Source organism: Mauremys mutica, chromosome 9 (assembly GCF_020497125.1).
Source record: "Mauremys mutica isolate MM-2020 ecotype Southern chromosome 9, ASM2049712v1, whole genome shotgun sequence".
Taxonomy (NCBI): Eukaryota; Metazoa; Chordata; order Testudines; family Geoemydidae; genus Mauremys; species Mauremys mutica.
In genome coordinates this window covers 26592782-26607676 of record NC_059080.1, presented here as the reverse complement: position 1 = coordinate 26607676, position 14895 = coordinate 26592782, and the positions used below count along the sequence as shown (strand labels likewise).

At 41.4% G+C, this 14895-nt stretch overlaps 1 long non-coding RNA gene across 2 annotated transcripts; it reads left to right on the top strand.

The window, feature by feature from the left end:
• Window positions 1-3655: 3655 nt before the first annotated feature.
• LOC123377739 lies at window positions 3656-14476 on the top strand. Of its 2 annotated transcripts, none has more exons than XR_006582304.1 (3): window positions 3656-4019; window positions 12472-12623; window positions 12787-14476. It is a non-coding gene; the product is annotated as an uncharacterized LOC123377739 (long non-coding RNA). The 2 variants fall into 2 exon arrangements; XR_006582303.1 differs by lacking the exon at window positions 3656-4019 and adding an exon at window positions 10852-11291 and having other exon boundaries at window positions 12787-14474.
• Window positions 14477-14895: the final 419 nt, after the last annotated feature.

Genomic DNA, 14895 nt, shown 5'->3' with positions numbered 1-14895 from the left:
AAGGATGGGTTTTCCACCTTCCCTTTTATGTTTGTTTATTTTTTGTATAGACTTCAGGTGCGAATAGGGAAGGGCTACCTTTCAGTTCATTTTAAATGTATGTGCTTTTAAAATTCAGGTTGCTTTTTCAGCTACTGCTGCTTAGAGCAATAGCAAGAATGAGAGTGGCATGACAAGAGATTAAAAAGACTGAGACTATTCAGCTTGGAAAGAGCTGAATGAAGGGGGATATGATAGAAGTCTATACAATCATGAATGGAGTAGAGAAAGTGAATAAGGAAGAGTTAGTTGCCCCTTCACATATCATAAGAACCAGGGGTTACCCAATGAAATGAATAGGCATATGGTTGAAAACAAACAAAAGGAAGTACTCCACACAATGCACAGTCAACCTCTGGAACTCGTTGCCAGGGGATATTGTGAAGGCCAAAACTATAACTGGATTTAAAAAAAGAATTAGATAAAGTCATGGAGGATAGATTGATCACTGGTCAGGGACACAATCCCATGCTCGGGTGTCCCTAAGCTTCTGACTGCCAGCTGCAGCAATTGGACGACAGGGGATGGATAATTGCCCTGTTCTGTTTGTTCCCTCTGAAGCATTTGGCATTGGCCACTCTCAGAAGACAGTATATTAGGCTAGATGGACCATTGGTCTGACCAATATGGCCATTCATATGTTCTCATGGTAACAGGCCTTTTGTCTCAAGTCTTTTCCTGCCCAGAGTCTCAGCTTTGCATTGTAAGGAGCTAGAGAGTTTTGTCACTGTGCTGAAGGGAAAAACTTCGAAACTCCCAAATTTAAAAAGCAATATTTTAAACTTTTGTCAGAAAATTGTGTGTGTGTGTGTGTTCTGAAGCAATTTTCTATCGTAATTATTTTAGTTTGAAATAGCTTCTAAATTGTAAGAAAGGGGAAAAGACACATTCAGAGCCCTATACAAGAGCAGGTTTTGCAGATGTAATAGGCAACCCACTATAAGGCAGTTTAAATGGGCCATATGTGTAAGGTTTAGTTTTAAAGGGAATTTAAATTGGTAGGTTCTGCGTGAAAAATATGAATACAATAGATGTCTATTCAAAGATGTGCTGTCTTCAGTCTAGTCCAGTTTGAACAGAATTGAGTTTGGGATGAATAAAGGAAACCCAAAATAGTGCTGTTTGAAAGGGAGTGGGGGAATCCCCTGACTGTAACTAGACGAGATATCTTATTATTCAGAAAGGGGATGAACGATGTGACATAAGATATGGTTCCCTGTACTGTGATTCAAGTGAGGAGCCCAAGATGGAGGAATGGCTCTGGGACATTTACCTCTCTCTGATCCATCTCTTGGATTTCACAGAGGCACACAAAATTACAATTTTTAAACTTAACTTTAACAATACTCCTTGATGTTGGGCTATATGCTGTTGAGAATGAGCTGGGTATCATGACCGAGTAGACTTTAGTAAAGTGGGAAAGAAGCTGATAATTCAAAGAACAAAGCACAGTGAGTTCAGTTCTGCTTCATTTGCTCTGGGATGTCTTGAGAAACAGGAAAGAATCTGGGGTCATAAACCTGATTATCCTTCTAAATACAGCTCGTAGCAACATTAGACAGTATTGGAAACACACATAGTCCAGTGCAATGTGCACAACACAGCATATAAACTTAATTACATGGTTACATGAAAGAAGCAGATCCTGCGTCATGTTTTGATTTAAATAGTAGAGTATTATGATGAATCAGCAAAGTGCTATTGCTTACCTCCTCAAATGTCGACAATGCTGAAGTCTGGAGCAATTTAAACTAATTTAATTGCATATGTAAATAGAATACGTCCTCACCAGTTGAATTTGAGTTCAGTGGAAACTATTATCCACCTGTGATGAGACAATTGGAGAGTCGTTCTATCAGAGGCAAAGTATAGAATTGCTTGGACCTCTAACCTCCTCGTGACTTCAAAATGTTATTTCCAGAGAAAAACATTCACACTCAAGAAATCCGAGCGAGAGATTTCCATATATTTTTTGCTAAAACATTCCCAGTCAAATTTTGGTCTGATTTAGAACTGTGCAGCCACATGGCAGGAAATGGGACTCCAGAGACATAACTGTTTTGCCCTGGTGTTTTAGCTATTAGGGGTCAACTCGTCTTCCTTGTGCAAAGCTCAAGGAATTTGGTTTTGTGCAAAGGAGGTCCTGTAAGAGCTGGGGGAAGAGATGAAATCCTGCCCTGCATGCTGTGGCTTGACTGAGGTGTCACTCTGATGTCACTGCTATTTCCCTGCGTAGCTATTGGAACTACAGAGTTAGGTTTCCATTGGTCACTCCTAAACCCAAATACAATCCCACACCTTTCCAATATTCCCTCTGAAGTTATCATGGATGGAGCTTTCTTGGAGCATCGCTCTGTGGCACAGAGGGGATGTGGAGCTTTCTGTTGGTTGTCCTTGTCTGCTTCAAACAATATTTCTGCACTCTGGACCACACAAAGCCACTGACAGGAAGCATAAATGTTTGTTCATGAGTAAACTGCTTGTTGCAGACTCTGGGCTAGATTTACTAGTATGCACTAGTTGTTTTTGTGCTGCTATATCAATGTCAAGCAGCTATAAACTCAGATTAACCTGCCACTGGATGATTTCCCCTTGCACAGGAGAATCCTTGGACAGCACAGAGTTGTCTTGCCTTCTCTCGGCCCCTGGCACAGGAGGCAGACCTGAGGAAGTAAGAGTCGTGTGTGGGATATTCCTGCACCCACCTGATCCCTAGCTGCTATAGCTGCCTCTGTGGGGCTATTGGCAGATGCTGCAAGGCAGAGTAGCCTACAGGCTGCTCTAACATGCTAGGAAGTGGATTGGAAGTAGGATGGCCACAGGATTAGATTCTCCTGCCCTCTAATCACGTACTGATTATAGCTCAGCCAAACTGGAGGATCTGGCCCAGTGTTTGTACAGTAATTATGTGAATACCTCTATCTTTTGCCATATTAAGTAGCTCCAACTCAATCAAACATACTACATGTCATCTTTAAAATAATAATAAAATATGAAGGGAAAACAACTCTGTTATTTCTAATGGGCACAGATAATAAAGTATCCCTTATTTTTGGAGGACAGACTTCACTTATGATGGAATGTTTATTAATGACTTTGATTTGCTTTTACTGATTACCTTTGCCATATATATTTTAAGTAGATATTGACTTCTGTAGAAGAGAGCATCAATATTTATTGATCTGAGGTGTAAATATTGACCAAGGTGAAACTGAAGTCAGTGTTTACCTTGAGAAACAATAAATCTGGAAGTTCACTGATACACAAAGTCAGTACACGGTATGTATTAGCATGTGTATGTGTGCATATTCTGAGGGCCTAATCTTCCTCTTAGTTATCCACACGAAAACTTGTAAAAACCCAGTGAAGTCAATCAAGTTGGCTGGGTGTTAATGAGGCAAAATTTGGCCACAAAACTCTAATTCTGCATTCATCCTATTTGCCAAAAAGTATCAGAGCCTTGTGGCGAGGTGTCAAATGGTGGCTGGCCCCTTTAAGAGGAGTTGGGCCCAGCCCCACCTGTCATATAACCAACTTTCCTCCCCAAGTAGGGAGAATGAGGAGGGTCAGGTGGCCAAATCAGGTCTAGCATAGATAAAGAATGGGCTTTGAGAGAGAAGGTGCCTGCTGTCCTCTCTCAGTTTGGAAAGGAATAAAACAATGAGGAAGGTAATCAGTGGAGGGCTGCAGCTGATTGGAATTAAAACAGCCTTGAGAAGACTGTGGGACTCCTTTGTGAGGAAGAGAAGACAGCAGAGAACCAGAGAGGACAGTTCTGCATGTAGGAGGAACCAGGCCTTGCTGGGGACTGGGCAAAAGAGACTTTCCTTTGGACTTAAAGTAGACCCCAAGAAAGGGAACTTTCTTATACTTCTGAATTCTCTATAGTCTTATTAAGGTGCCAGGAGAGAGGAGGTGACCCTGTTTACAAGGGGTTTGAAAAGTTTCTTAAGAAAACTACTGAACACCTGGCAGAGCAGGTAATGACAATTCCTGCTTTTTGAATTCACCTTTTTCAGCTGAAGGTACTGTATTAACATCCAAAATTATAGTCAGCATGAAGCCTGGTATGTATGCTAAGTAACTTAGATTTACTCACCTAAGGCCTAAATCCTTAAATGCCTCTTGCAGTCAGCCAAGATCAAAATGCAGTTGAAAATAAACAATTCTTGGGAAATGGTGGTGGGGGAACCTCCCATCTGTAGGGAATCTGTGAAGGAGAATTCCCCTGCCCTCTGTATGCTAAATAAATGATTTTTATGTAGAGGTGTGTACAAGGAAACATGAGGGGGACGAAAAGTGGATGTGTTTCCTGCACATTAGAAAGCAAGCAGTGGTTCCAAGTATAGTGCAAATCTTCACAGCACAAACTACACACAGTAAGAAGCAGCAGATGTTTCCAATACCCTGGCCCCAGTGCTTAATTTGTAATGAAAGAGGTGCCTGGGTTCAAGCAATTTTTACTTTTTTTTAAACTTCTGTAACTGACACAGCAAGCCCAAAGGTGCTGGGGCTGTGAAGTGTCAAGCCTAGAGGTGCCAGGGCTCAGCCCTGGCAAGCCCTGCAACAAATTAAGCACTGTCTGGCCCCCATATCCAGCAAGATCTGTCTGCAAGCCAAGTACTTGAGTATTCTAGATCAGCATCACATGTAGGGTCTGAAGATTCTTTTTCCTGAGCTCCAACATGCTGCAGCAGAATTTCAAGTAGACAAAGCTTTTCTGTTTAGGACTGGGTCCCCATTGAATAAGTATAACTAGACTGTCAGTATGACTTCATTCCTCCAAGATAATACGAGTTAAATATGAAATGGCTGCAATGTGTTTACTGTAAAACAATTTATATACTCTGAATCCAGTTTCATTGCAAAGTGACTAAGTGCACCTGTAACTATGATTTGACTTAAGCATGCACTAAGTTAAACACAGATGCAGAATATTTTATACAAGTAAAATGTTTAAAAGAATATTGATCTGTATGAACATTATATATAATGGTATTTGTTGGTTAAATCACATACATTTTGTCATATCAATGTAGAAATTAGAACTGGTAATAATACTGCTCAGCACTTCTATAGTACTTTTCATTGATAGTCCTCAAAGCATGTTATAGAGGTGGGTAAGTATCACTCTCCCCATTTTAGAGGGGGAAATTGAGCCCCGAGAGTCTTTGCTTTGCTTATAGTCACACAACAAACTAATGATTCCCAATTCCTAATCTCTTGTCCTATTCACTGAGATCAATTAGGTAGTCTAATCCATGCTCTTGTTTCTAGTGTTATGTCTGACCTACTCTTAACCACGCATTGAAATAAAAATAAGTTTTACTTAGAACTTGTCTAAACACAAAAGTTGTTCAGCTTTAGCTATACTGGATAGTTAGTGTGATGGGTTGAGCGCCCTCCCCCCCCCATGTGGGATGCCACCTGATGTGCTGTTCCACTGAGCCTGTCTGTTCCACCAGTCTGTCCTTGCTGGGCCAGGTCCTCAAGCCTGCTCTAGCCCACACACAGGTAAGGCCACACCCAGCTGCAGACATAAACTGAAATCATCTTTGTGAGGGAGGATTCAGCTTGGGAATTTACCCAGAACTCATGTGCACACCTCCCTTGGGGTGTAAACCCAAAATAATACTGTCTTGCGCTGTATAGCAAGGTCTGCACAGCGCAAGCTCATAAACAAATTGCCCCCTCCCTCAATGTGGAGAGCTTCCCCTCCTTTCCCCCACCCCACCCCAGATATGAATTATACAAACTGGGTTTTTAAATAAACAAGAAATAAGTTTAACTACAAATGGTAATTTTAAGTGATTATAAGGGATAGCAAACAGAACAAAGGAGATTACTAAGCAAATAAAACAAAACATGCAAATTTAGCGTAACACACTCACGAAATGGGTAAGAAATTATATTTTGTAACCTTAAATGTTTTAGGGAGATTGCAGAGTTTCAGCCTGGACTCAACCCCTGCCTTTCCCTTCAGGTGTTTTTAGCAATCTTCCTTCTTGGACAGGGAGGCAATGGAGAAAAGTCCTGGTTGCCTTACTCCCCAGTCTTAAATAGAATTTACATAAGGCGGAAACCCTTTGTTTCCAGTGGAAAAATGCCAGCAGTGTCCAAGGTTGTACTCTGTGCCAGGTGACATCATCAGATGACCCTGCAGTGTCAAAGCAACATCCCAGGAAGCTCCTCAGGATGGTGGGAGATTAGTGTCTTCAAAGTTCTATTGTCCTTAAATGGCTCATTCAGGCTGATTGCCTACTGTCTGGTGGGCGTTCCCCCAAAAACACACAGTTGTAATTGTTACAAAGTCAATATTCCTAACCTCAGGTACAGAAATGATACATGCATACAAATTGGATAAACACATTCAGTAGATCATAACCTTTTCAGTGATACCTCACATGACCCATCTTGCATGAAACCTATCTTAGTATTGCCATATATCAGAGCAATGTTTCTGTGAAGAATATGGGGTGTAATGTCACAGTTAGCACAATACAACATCCAGTACACTGGGAGTACTCATAAAATCAAGGAATTGCAAAACCTCATTTAAAGTCAGGCTAAATCTTCATCATTACTGACCGTTTCCAAATCTTCCTCTAAATCAAATGATTTTGGGCCAGATTTTGGTTCCCCAGCATGGGTATGTGAAGATGCCACACAGTGACGTTACCCATTAATCTTGTTGCTCTGGGCTCAAGGTATAGGAATTGTTGTTGTGGCCAGATGTGTTACTGCCCTGAAAGGGTAGGTTAAATTGGAGTGTTGCCAGGGTCTGAGCTGACTGAGGAAGAGGTAAGAGTCACTTCTAGCATCACTGCCTCCAACATCCTCAGAAACATTGTGCCTGCCACAGCACCCCACAGGCAGAATGGCTCTGGCCACTCTGTCTCTGGTGCGGTGTATCTTTGTATCTGCACTGCTAGCATTGCTCCTTGTTTGCAAGGAGCAATCTAGCACTTAGCAAGGTCTTCAAGATTAATTTGAATTTGTTCCTGGCATAGGGTGTTTCAATAACTGTTCTCATGTTTAGTATTAGAAATATATGTAAACATTTATTTGGTCAGGTAGGATATCATGATCAGACCTGAGCAAATAATACATATAAATTGATTTGACCAGCTTAGTTTCTTTTTCTCCTTTCTGTTTCTCCACAAGTAGCTTACAATGTTCTTGATGATATTTGCTGAAAAAAGTCTGCAAACAACTTTCAGCATGTTGGTTATTTGCAAGCAATTAATTGATTGATTAATTGAAGATATCCCATAGTTGCTTCCAGCTAGAGTTGTGCAACGTTTTTGTTATGAAACCCAACTACATGAAACTCTCAATGTCTGATTTAGGTAAAAATTCAAAACTCAGTCCAGGTTAGTTGAAAGGTTTGGTAAGTTTCTTGAACATCCATGTGAAGCTTACAGTGATATTAATTTCACACTAAAACTAGAAGAATGTTGGTATTTCAGCTGAGTTTTACTTTGTGTTTGGGGGTTTGTTTGAATCTGAAACTCAAAGTAAAACTCAATATTATGACTAATTGTGTGCAGATGAGAACTCAATAAAAGATCACACAAGCCCCAATAAGCCAAAATAACTCCATTTTGAATGTTCACCTTATTTCCATATAATTGACAAAGTATCTGATCTTGTGGCTCTAACAATCAATGATACTTGCTCTGGTTCTGAGTCAGATGATGTTGCTTCTTACAGAAGCAAAGCAATCATTTTTCCTAAAACTTCAAAATATGGTCTTACCAATTTTTTTAAAAGAAAATTAAAGAGTAACGCCTAATGCAGTTTATCACTTGATGTTTGGTGGCATATGTATGCCACATGATGTAAATACTGACAGAGCACTGCACTGTTCTCTCCTTTCTTATGAGAGTAGATAAGGCTATTTTTGTCAACAGGTAGAAATGTTTCACAATACAGAACTTGAATACCTTATTAGCGCTGAGTGTTTGGCAGTCTCAAATAGGCAGAGTGAGAAAATCAGGTGTTCATTGTATAATCTGTCATGTTCATCAGAGGCTTGTCTGGATTTTCATGAACAGATTCTCTTCTATTGTATGTGTGTCTATCAACCCCTTCTTCTCACCCCAACCAAAATCCTCAAACCCCATGTTCAAAGAACTTCAAGGTCGCAAAGTCTCACACTCAGAAGTTTGGAAATGCCAGTATTAAGGCTGCGTATGGAACCTTAATTTGGCCTGCTTCTATAAGTGCATGTAACTAAAGAGGGTATCCTAATGCAAATGCTTAAGGGGGCTGAATGAACATTGTACAGGCAGCTTGTCATTGCCAAACTTTTGAGTGCTTGACTTTGCAACCTCAGTGTTCTTTTAACATTGTTTTTTAAATGTAATTTCCTATTAAAAATTAATGTTTAAATTTTGCATCGTGAAACAGTATTGACCCCCACATGGGTAATCCACAGGGTTGGGTTCTTAATGTTCACAGCCTTCTCCTGTACCACTTGGGCTAACGGTAGCTGGTAGCAGGAGAAGGCTCTTGTCTTCTATGTGGAGCTGTCACTAGAAGGGTATGGAAACACAGCACTGGTAGTCACATCTATTTGCTAGACAGCAAAGGAACGTTGAGTCTCATAAATAATTGGTTTAGCTCCAGGTTTGGGAGTGAAGCACGCTGTAGTGTACAGACCCTTCTGCCCATGTTCCCCCAATCTCTCCCTGTCCCCTGCTTCTATTCCCAACTCCCCTGTCCACATCACCCACTCAACTCCTGACTCTGACTGTCCCCCTGCTCCTATCCTTCTGCCCCATGACTTCTGCCTTCCCCTCCACTCTATACTGCCCTCATGTTTCTATGTTCTCCTGTATCTGTCCTCACCTCTCAGCCCCCACTCACAACCCTCTTTGCCCTGGTTCTTATCCTCCTCCTTTACCCTCATTCTTCACCCATTGACATTCAAATCAAGCTGCTTCCACAGTGTCTGTCTGAGCACCAGCAGGGGGAGCATGGAGAGCACAAGAAAGTCTCCCTGCTCTCAGTCCCGGTGCCCAATACCACAGTGGCACCCTGGCAGCCCACGGATGACAAGTCATGTCCATGACATGAGGGCAAACCCCTCTGCCAAATTTCAAGTCTCTGCTCCAGAGTTTTGAGGCACTAAAGCTTCTCACTGAAACAGTAAGTTTTATTGGGCAAAACATGTTGTTCTCTAATCACCCTGTTGGAAACAACTAAATCATTTTAGCTGAAACTTTTCAAAAGAATTTGGCCTGAGGCAGACTCCCAGCCTAGGAAACTTTATCCCAAACAGTATAGGTTTGGCAAAGTTATAAGCAACAGAAAACAGGATTTTTATAATAAATGTCAGGAAACCTTAACTGTAAACTGTGCTGTGTGGGACTTTCAAATGCCCTGGGGTGGGATTTTTAGAACTGCCAATCTGTGTAACTTCACAACTACCAGAGGAACATTCTGTCAGAAGTAGAATAACCAAAATATATCCATTGCTGATGGGCATTCTTTAATATGTATCCATATTTGTCTTAATAGGGTAGTATCTCTAGAATCTTCTGCTACAGCAATATGAATAGTCCCACTTGAATTCTTTCAAACTTTGTCCTACTTGAACAATCTTTGACTGGTGATATAAGCCCCTCTTTAAAGATCTCCAAAATATTTTCACAGTACAAGGCACTGTTGGTGTCACTAGGCATGACTCTAGGTAACTCAGGAGGGTGGAAAACCATAAGTGTCAATAAAGCCTTCTGTAGTAGGCCTGAATGAACTAAAGTCACTCCATGTCTGACCAAAGCGCTTCCATGTTTATGTTTGAACTTTAATCAACCTAGCAGGCCAGTAACCGAGAATGGAATGTACAACAGCTAGCACAACCGTGGTACTGCCAGGAGATAATGATGAGGCCTGCTTACACCTGGCTAAGGGGGGGGGGCAGAATAACAGATCAAAGAAATAAAACAAGATAACTGTTCACAGAAGAGTTACTAACGAGCTAAAGTGGTTTTTGCCAAGTATGACTTAACTGCTTAATGTAATTGCTGTTGCAAAGTGTATTTGCTGCATGGGAATGAAAGGTGGGGGGAGAGGAGGAGTGTGGGGGTGATGGGAATGCTTAGCTGAAGTTATGTATAAAGAGAGAAAAACCGCATGTATCTGTGTGCAGGATTTGAGAATACTTTTTCTCCCTGGCACCTTTTTGGGCTCAAATAAACCTGGTTTGCTTCTCCACCCTGGTGTGTTAATTAGTGTGGCGCACACCGGGCAACGAACCCCCACTGTTGCTGTCCTTGGCCCTCTGTGCCGGCAACAGCACCATTTTCATCGGCACCATGCCAATTTCCTGCTATTGTTCAAAGTAAACATTGTGGTGGTTTAATGCATGAACCAATAGCAATTGTGCATACACAGTGCTTTCTTAAGTGCCGGATGGTCACATACATTCATTGGATATCAGAATTAAATGACAAAGGAAGAAAGACACATTTAAAAACTGTTCTAAAAGGCTGTGGAGAGCAGATTGGTGGCTATAATGAAGTCATGTGAGAGAAGGCTCATGCCCCTCCCCTTAATGATCAAAGTTCTAATGTGTGTAACAAGATTCTGTTATATCCTTGGGGCAGCCGGTGTAGGAAGCAATCACTTGAGGCCAGAGAGCAGACAGCTAACCAAAACCTCCATTTTATTTACAGACACAGAGAGCTCACTCAGCCGGTTGAAACCGGCTGAGCTATCCCTTAATAGTCTAACTCAGTTGCCATAGTAACAAAACCCATGACAACCAAATACACAACAGATTCTAATTGCGGAACACTATAAAAAACACTGCAGGGAGTATAACCTTTGGAACACAATGAATGACTACACCTATCCATTGCTTGATTCCTGTCAATCCTCCTCCTTCCTCTTTCCTTCAGAAGGAAAAGGAATGAGATAAATTGATATTGGTAGGGAGAGGTAACAGTCAAAGAAGAGGAGGGGTATAAGAAGAAAGTAGGAAGAGTAGAGGAAAAGATATTTGAAGGACTGACTAACTGTTGACGCTCAGTGTTTATTTGGAACAAGTACCTATGATAAAAACTTCAGCGTTTCCTATCTGAATAATCCACGTGCCAGCCACTATTTTGTAAGAAGAAAAGAATTAAGACAGTCCTTTACAAAGCTCTCCATATGAGCAGCATATGTGCTAGTAGCTGGGGGACAGACTCTGCTCTGAGTCACATCCAGTGTAGCCCTACGAGAGTCACTGAGTTCCATCAGATGTAAGTAAGGGTGGCCCTGGGTGACTCCATTTGTAATCAAATGGAAAATCAATATGACTTGACAGGTATGCAGCTGTGATGCTCACACTGACTTCAGAGCCCATTTCCCTCTCCTATGCATGACATCAGCAACTCATGAGTCATTCTGAGTAGACAGGAACATTAGTGGTTTCCACATTTACAAATTGGAAAATCTTGGACCAGATTATATAATATCTCTAATAGAGAAATGGCCCAGAAAAACAGCAAAGCATATACAGTAGGTTGTCTCTTCAGGGCTATCCATGTATTTAAAAACATTTTCATGCATCTTGTGACAATTTACTGTGTTATATGAACTACTGTAGCAATCACAACTGAAAAGAATAGTCAAGGGTGACAAACAGAGTACAAGACAATCTTTTACTGAAGAAACCACCCTGACAAACTCTGATGTACTTTGATCAGTTTTGAGATAGCCTTTAAAATATGGAAAACATGTTAAGTGAATTAACTTGTGAAAGGTATTGGATTGAAAGCCCTGATGATGCACATCCTCTGTTGATTCACCAAGCTGGCAGAGCGTGAATAACAGTACTGCAAGCTTCCCTGCACTGCTGTCAGGTGTTTAAAAAAAAAAAAAAAAAAAGTGCCAACCAATGATAACTGTGATGGTAACTTTGAGAGGTTGAAACCACCAGCTCATGTCTAGAGCTGAGCAAAACTCAGTTGTGATTTGCAGAGGTTCCTGCTCAGAGCTCTCAACTGTAAGGCATCTTACATTGCTGTTTTTCTCTGATGCACAGCATTCTCTCCTGTGTTCCCCTCGAAGGGATGCTGGCTGGCTGCGGGGTGGGGGAAAATGTTCCTGTTGTTGCAGGTCTCCAAGGCTTCCTATCTCTATCTTCCCCATCTCTCCACCAGACAAGAGAGCTGCCCAGGAACTGATATTATATTTTTAGGTAGGAGAAAGATTGACTCCCTATTCATGAGAGGGCAGGGAGGAATGAGAAGATCTGTCTCTGAGCTGGTGGTAGGGTGACCAGATGTCCCGATTTTTATAGGGACAGTCCTGATATTTGGGGCTTTTTCTTATATAGGCTCTTATTACTCCCCCCCTCCCCCACAACCCATCCTGATTTTTCACACTTGCTATCTGGTCAGCCTAGCTGGTGGGCTCTTTCTATTTCCTCCTATTCAGGCTTCTGTGTCTCAGGAGGAGAGCTGAGCAAGGAGCCCAGAAAAACTGCAGCAATAGCAGGACCAACTTCTCCACCGTTTTCCTGGAGAGGAGCAGCAGAATGAAGGTCCACAGGCGACAGTGTGCAATGCAACAGTTGCACCAGCCCTAAAGTAAGGGTTGGGGCTGTTTTAGTTTTGGGGGTGGGAGAAGGGCAGTCAGCAATAATGTGGGATGAGGCAGATGGAATTAACTGCATGTCACTGGGTTGAATGGGTTGGCTGTACTAATTGACTTTGGAGACAGTTACAGCAGGTCCTTACTTTCCCCCTCCAGACTGTCTTCCTCTGATGCCCCATGAGACACCCGCAGAACAAGAACCTCTCCTCTGGCAGGACCTCCCAAATGACCCAAAGTGAAACCAGTGTATTTCTTTGCATCACACCATAAACAGTATTTTTTTGTCTGAAATATGTTTTAAGACTGCTTTCTCACCTTGAATCAACTTAACCAGCTCTGCAATCTGTAAACAGCTGTCCCTACAACCTGTTGCAATTAACTTGGTACAGATTGCAAAACTGCCTTAAGGCTGTTTTCTCACTGTGCAAATCAAGTTTTAATGTAATCTTTCAATTATGGTGCAACATGAAATGCATGCCCACATTTTGGTCACTTTTTACACATTTCAATGCATGTGTCTCACACTGGCAGTTCTAAGGACTGAGAAGCATCGTTTATACCAAGCTTTCAGTTTTGGTTTCAGTTCAATGGATTCACACTTGGAGTTTCACCTTGACTTTCAGTTTTAATCAATCCCACAGATTGAAAACTAAACAGGCCTAGTTTCATGTGAAAACCCATGCAAACTAAGCTTCAAACAAAAGCATAAACTAGGTCTGTGTTCATGCAATTTTTAGCAAGCTGGGCTCAGATTTGTAATGCAACCAGGCCAGATGGACATGAGTTTAAATGAAAAGTTTGTACAACTCTGTTCATCTCATATCTTCCACCAATGAGAATAACTTTTAATTCATTTCTGAATGGGGCTGGATTTGAACTGGTAACATAGATGAAAGCCTCATTCTCCCATTCATTGACCCATCTGCATATTCTCTGTCACATAATTTAATGGCCCAGATCTCTTTTTCACTTCTCAAGCAATGCAAAGTGGCCAGATTCTGGCTGGAAATGGCCAGTGAAGAATTTCCCTTTCAGAGGCAAGCTCCCTTCTGCAATAATGCTGGTGGAGCCTGCCCAACCAGCAGGCTCGCCACCCCAACCCTGGTGTAGGGAGCATGGTGTGGGAGACAGATGCAGCAGTGCTCTGTTACACTGATTCTCCACTAGCCTTAGCTTCTCTAATTAATACTGGGACAGGCCTGGCACTGAATCAGTGAGAACTGAACCCAATATGTAACTAACCCTAAGGATGCAAAGGAGAGCTGAGCTGTGCTGTGCAGCTGTCTTCTGTGACACATTGTCAATACAAAAATAAATACTGAATTGAAAGAGTACAACCCAAATGCTCCCTTATTTCACTGAAAGCGGTCCTAAAGCTTTTCAGGTATTGTTCATGTGGTGATTATTTTATGGAGAGCTAAGAGATTGTTTGACTGAGTCATAAAAATTCTCACTTGTCAAAAATCCCAGCAACTGATTGTATGTATTGTACATCATCACAAATCTGTAGTTTCCTTTAGTAGAAACATTTAATTGCCAAAATAGATCTTTAGGAGTGAGTGTGTGTGTCATTCTTTTGTTGTTTTTTAAATGCAAAGGATTAACTCATTTGAAGTAGTAAGTAATAAGATTATAAACATTCATCCTAAGTGTCAACATGTCAATTTTAGTACACCGTACCAGAGAGAGGCAATAGTGTGCATGCGCAGAAGCAGGAATATAGGTGCCTTTTACTGCAAAAACATAAGAGCTGAATGAGTTTAGGTGCCTAAAGAGTTAGGCAGTAGCCAAGAGGGAGTTTTGTGGATCGCAGTAGTGGTGCCTAAAAATGGGATTTAGGTGTCTAAGTGCCTTTGTGGATCTTATCCCTAGGGCTTGGTTTTCCAGAGGCTCTGAGTACTCACCACTCCTAACTGAAGTCAACAGGAGCTGAGGGAACCCAGCATTTCTGGAAATCAGGCCCTGAGAATTCTGGGAATAGAGCACAGATCATTTGACTCTGTCCTGCACCTTAACTACAGGAATATTCCATTTCTGTGAAGAAACCAGTTTAAATTGTCTTAAAATGTATTTTAGAAATACACACCACTTTTTTTTAAAGAAATGTTAAATAAATGATTAGAAATTAACATTTACTGACACTTTAAAATTGGCTAATTTTAGTCAGCCTAGATTTACAGTGTCTTTCACTTGACATTAACAGAGGAGACAGCAGGCTGGGAAATTATAACAGTAGCTCTGAAGAAGGGAGACAAAAGTAACTGC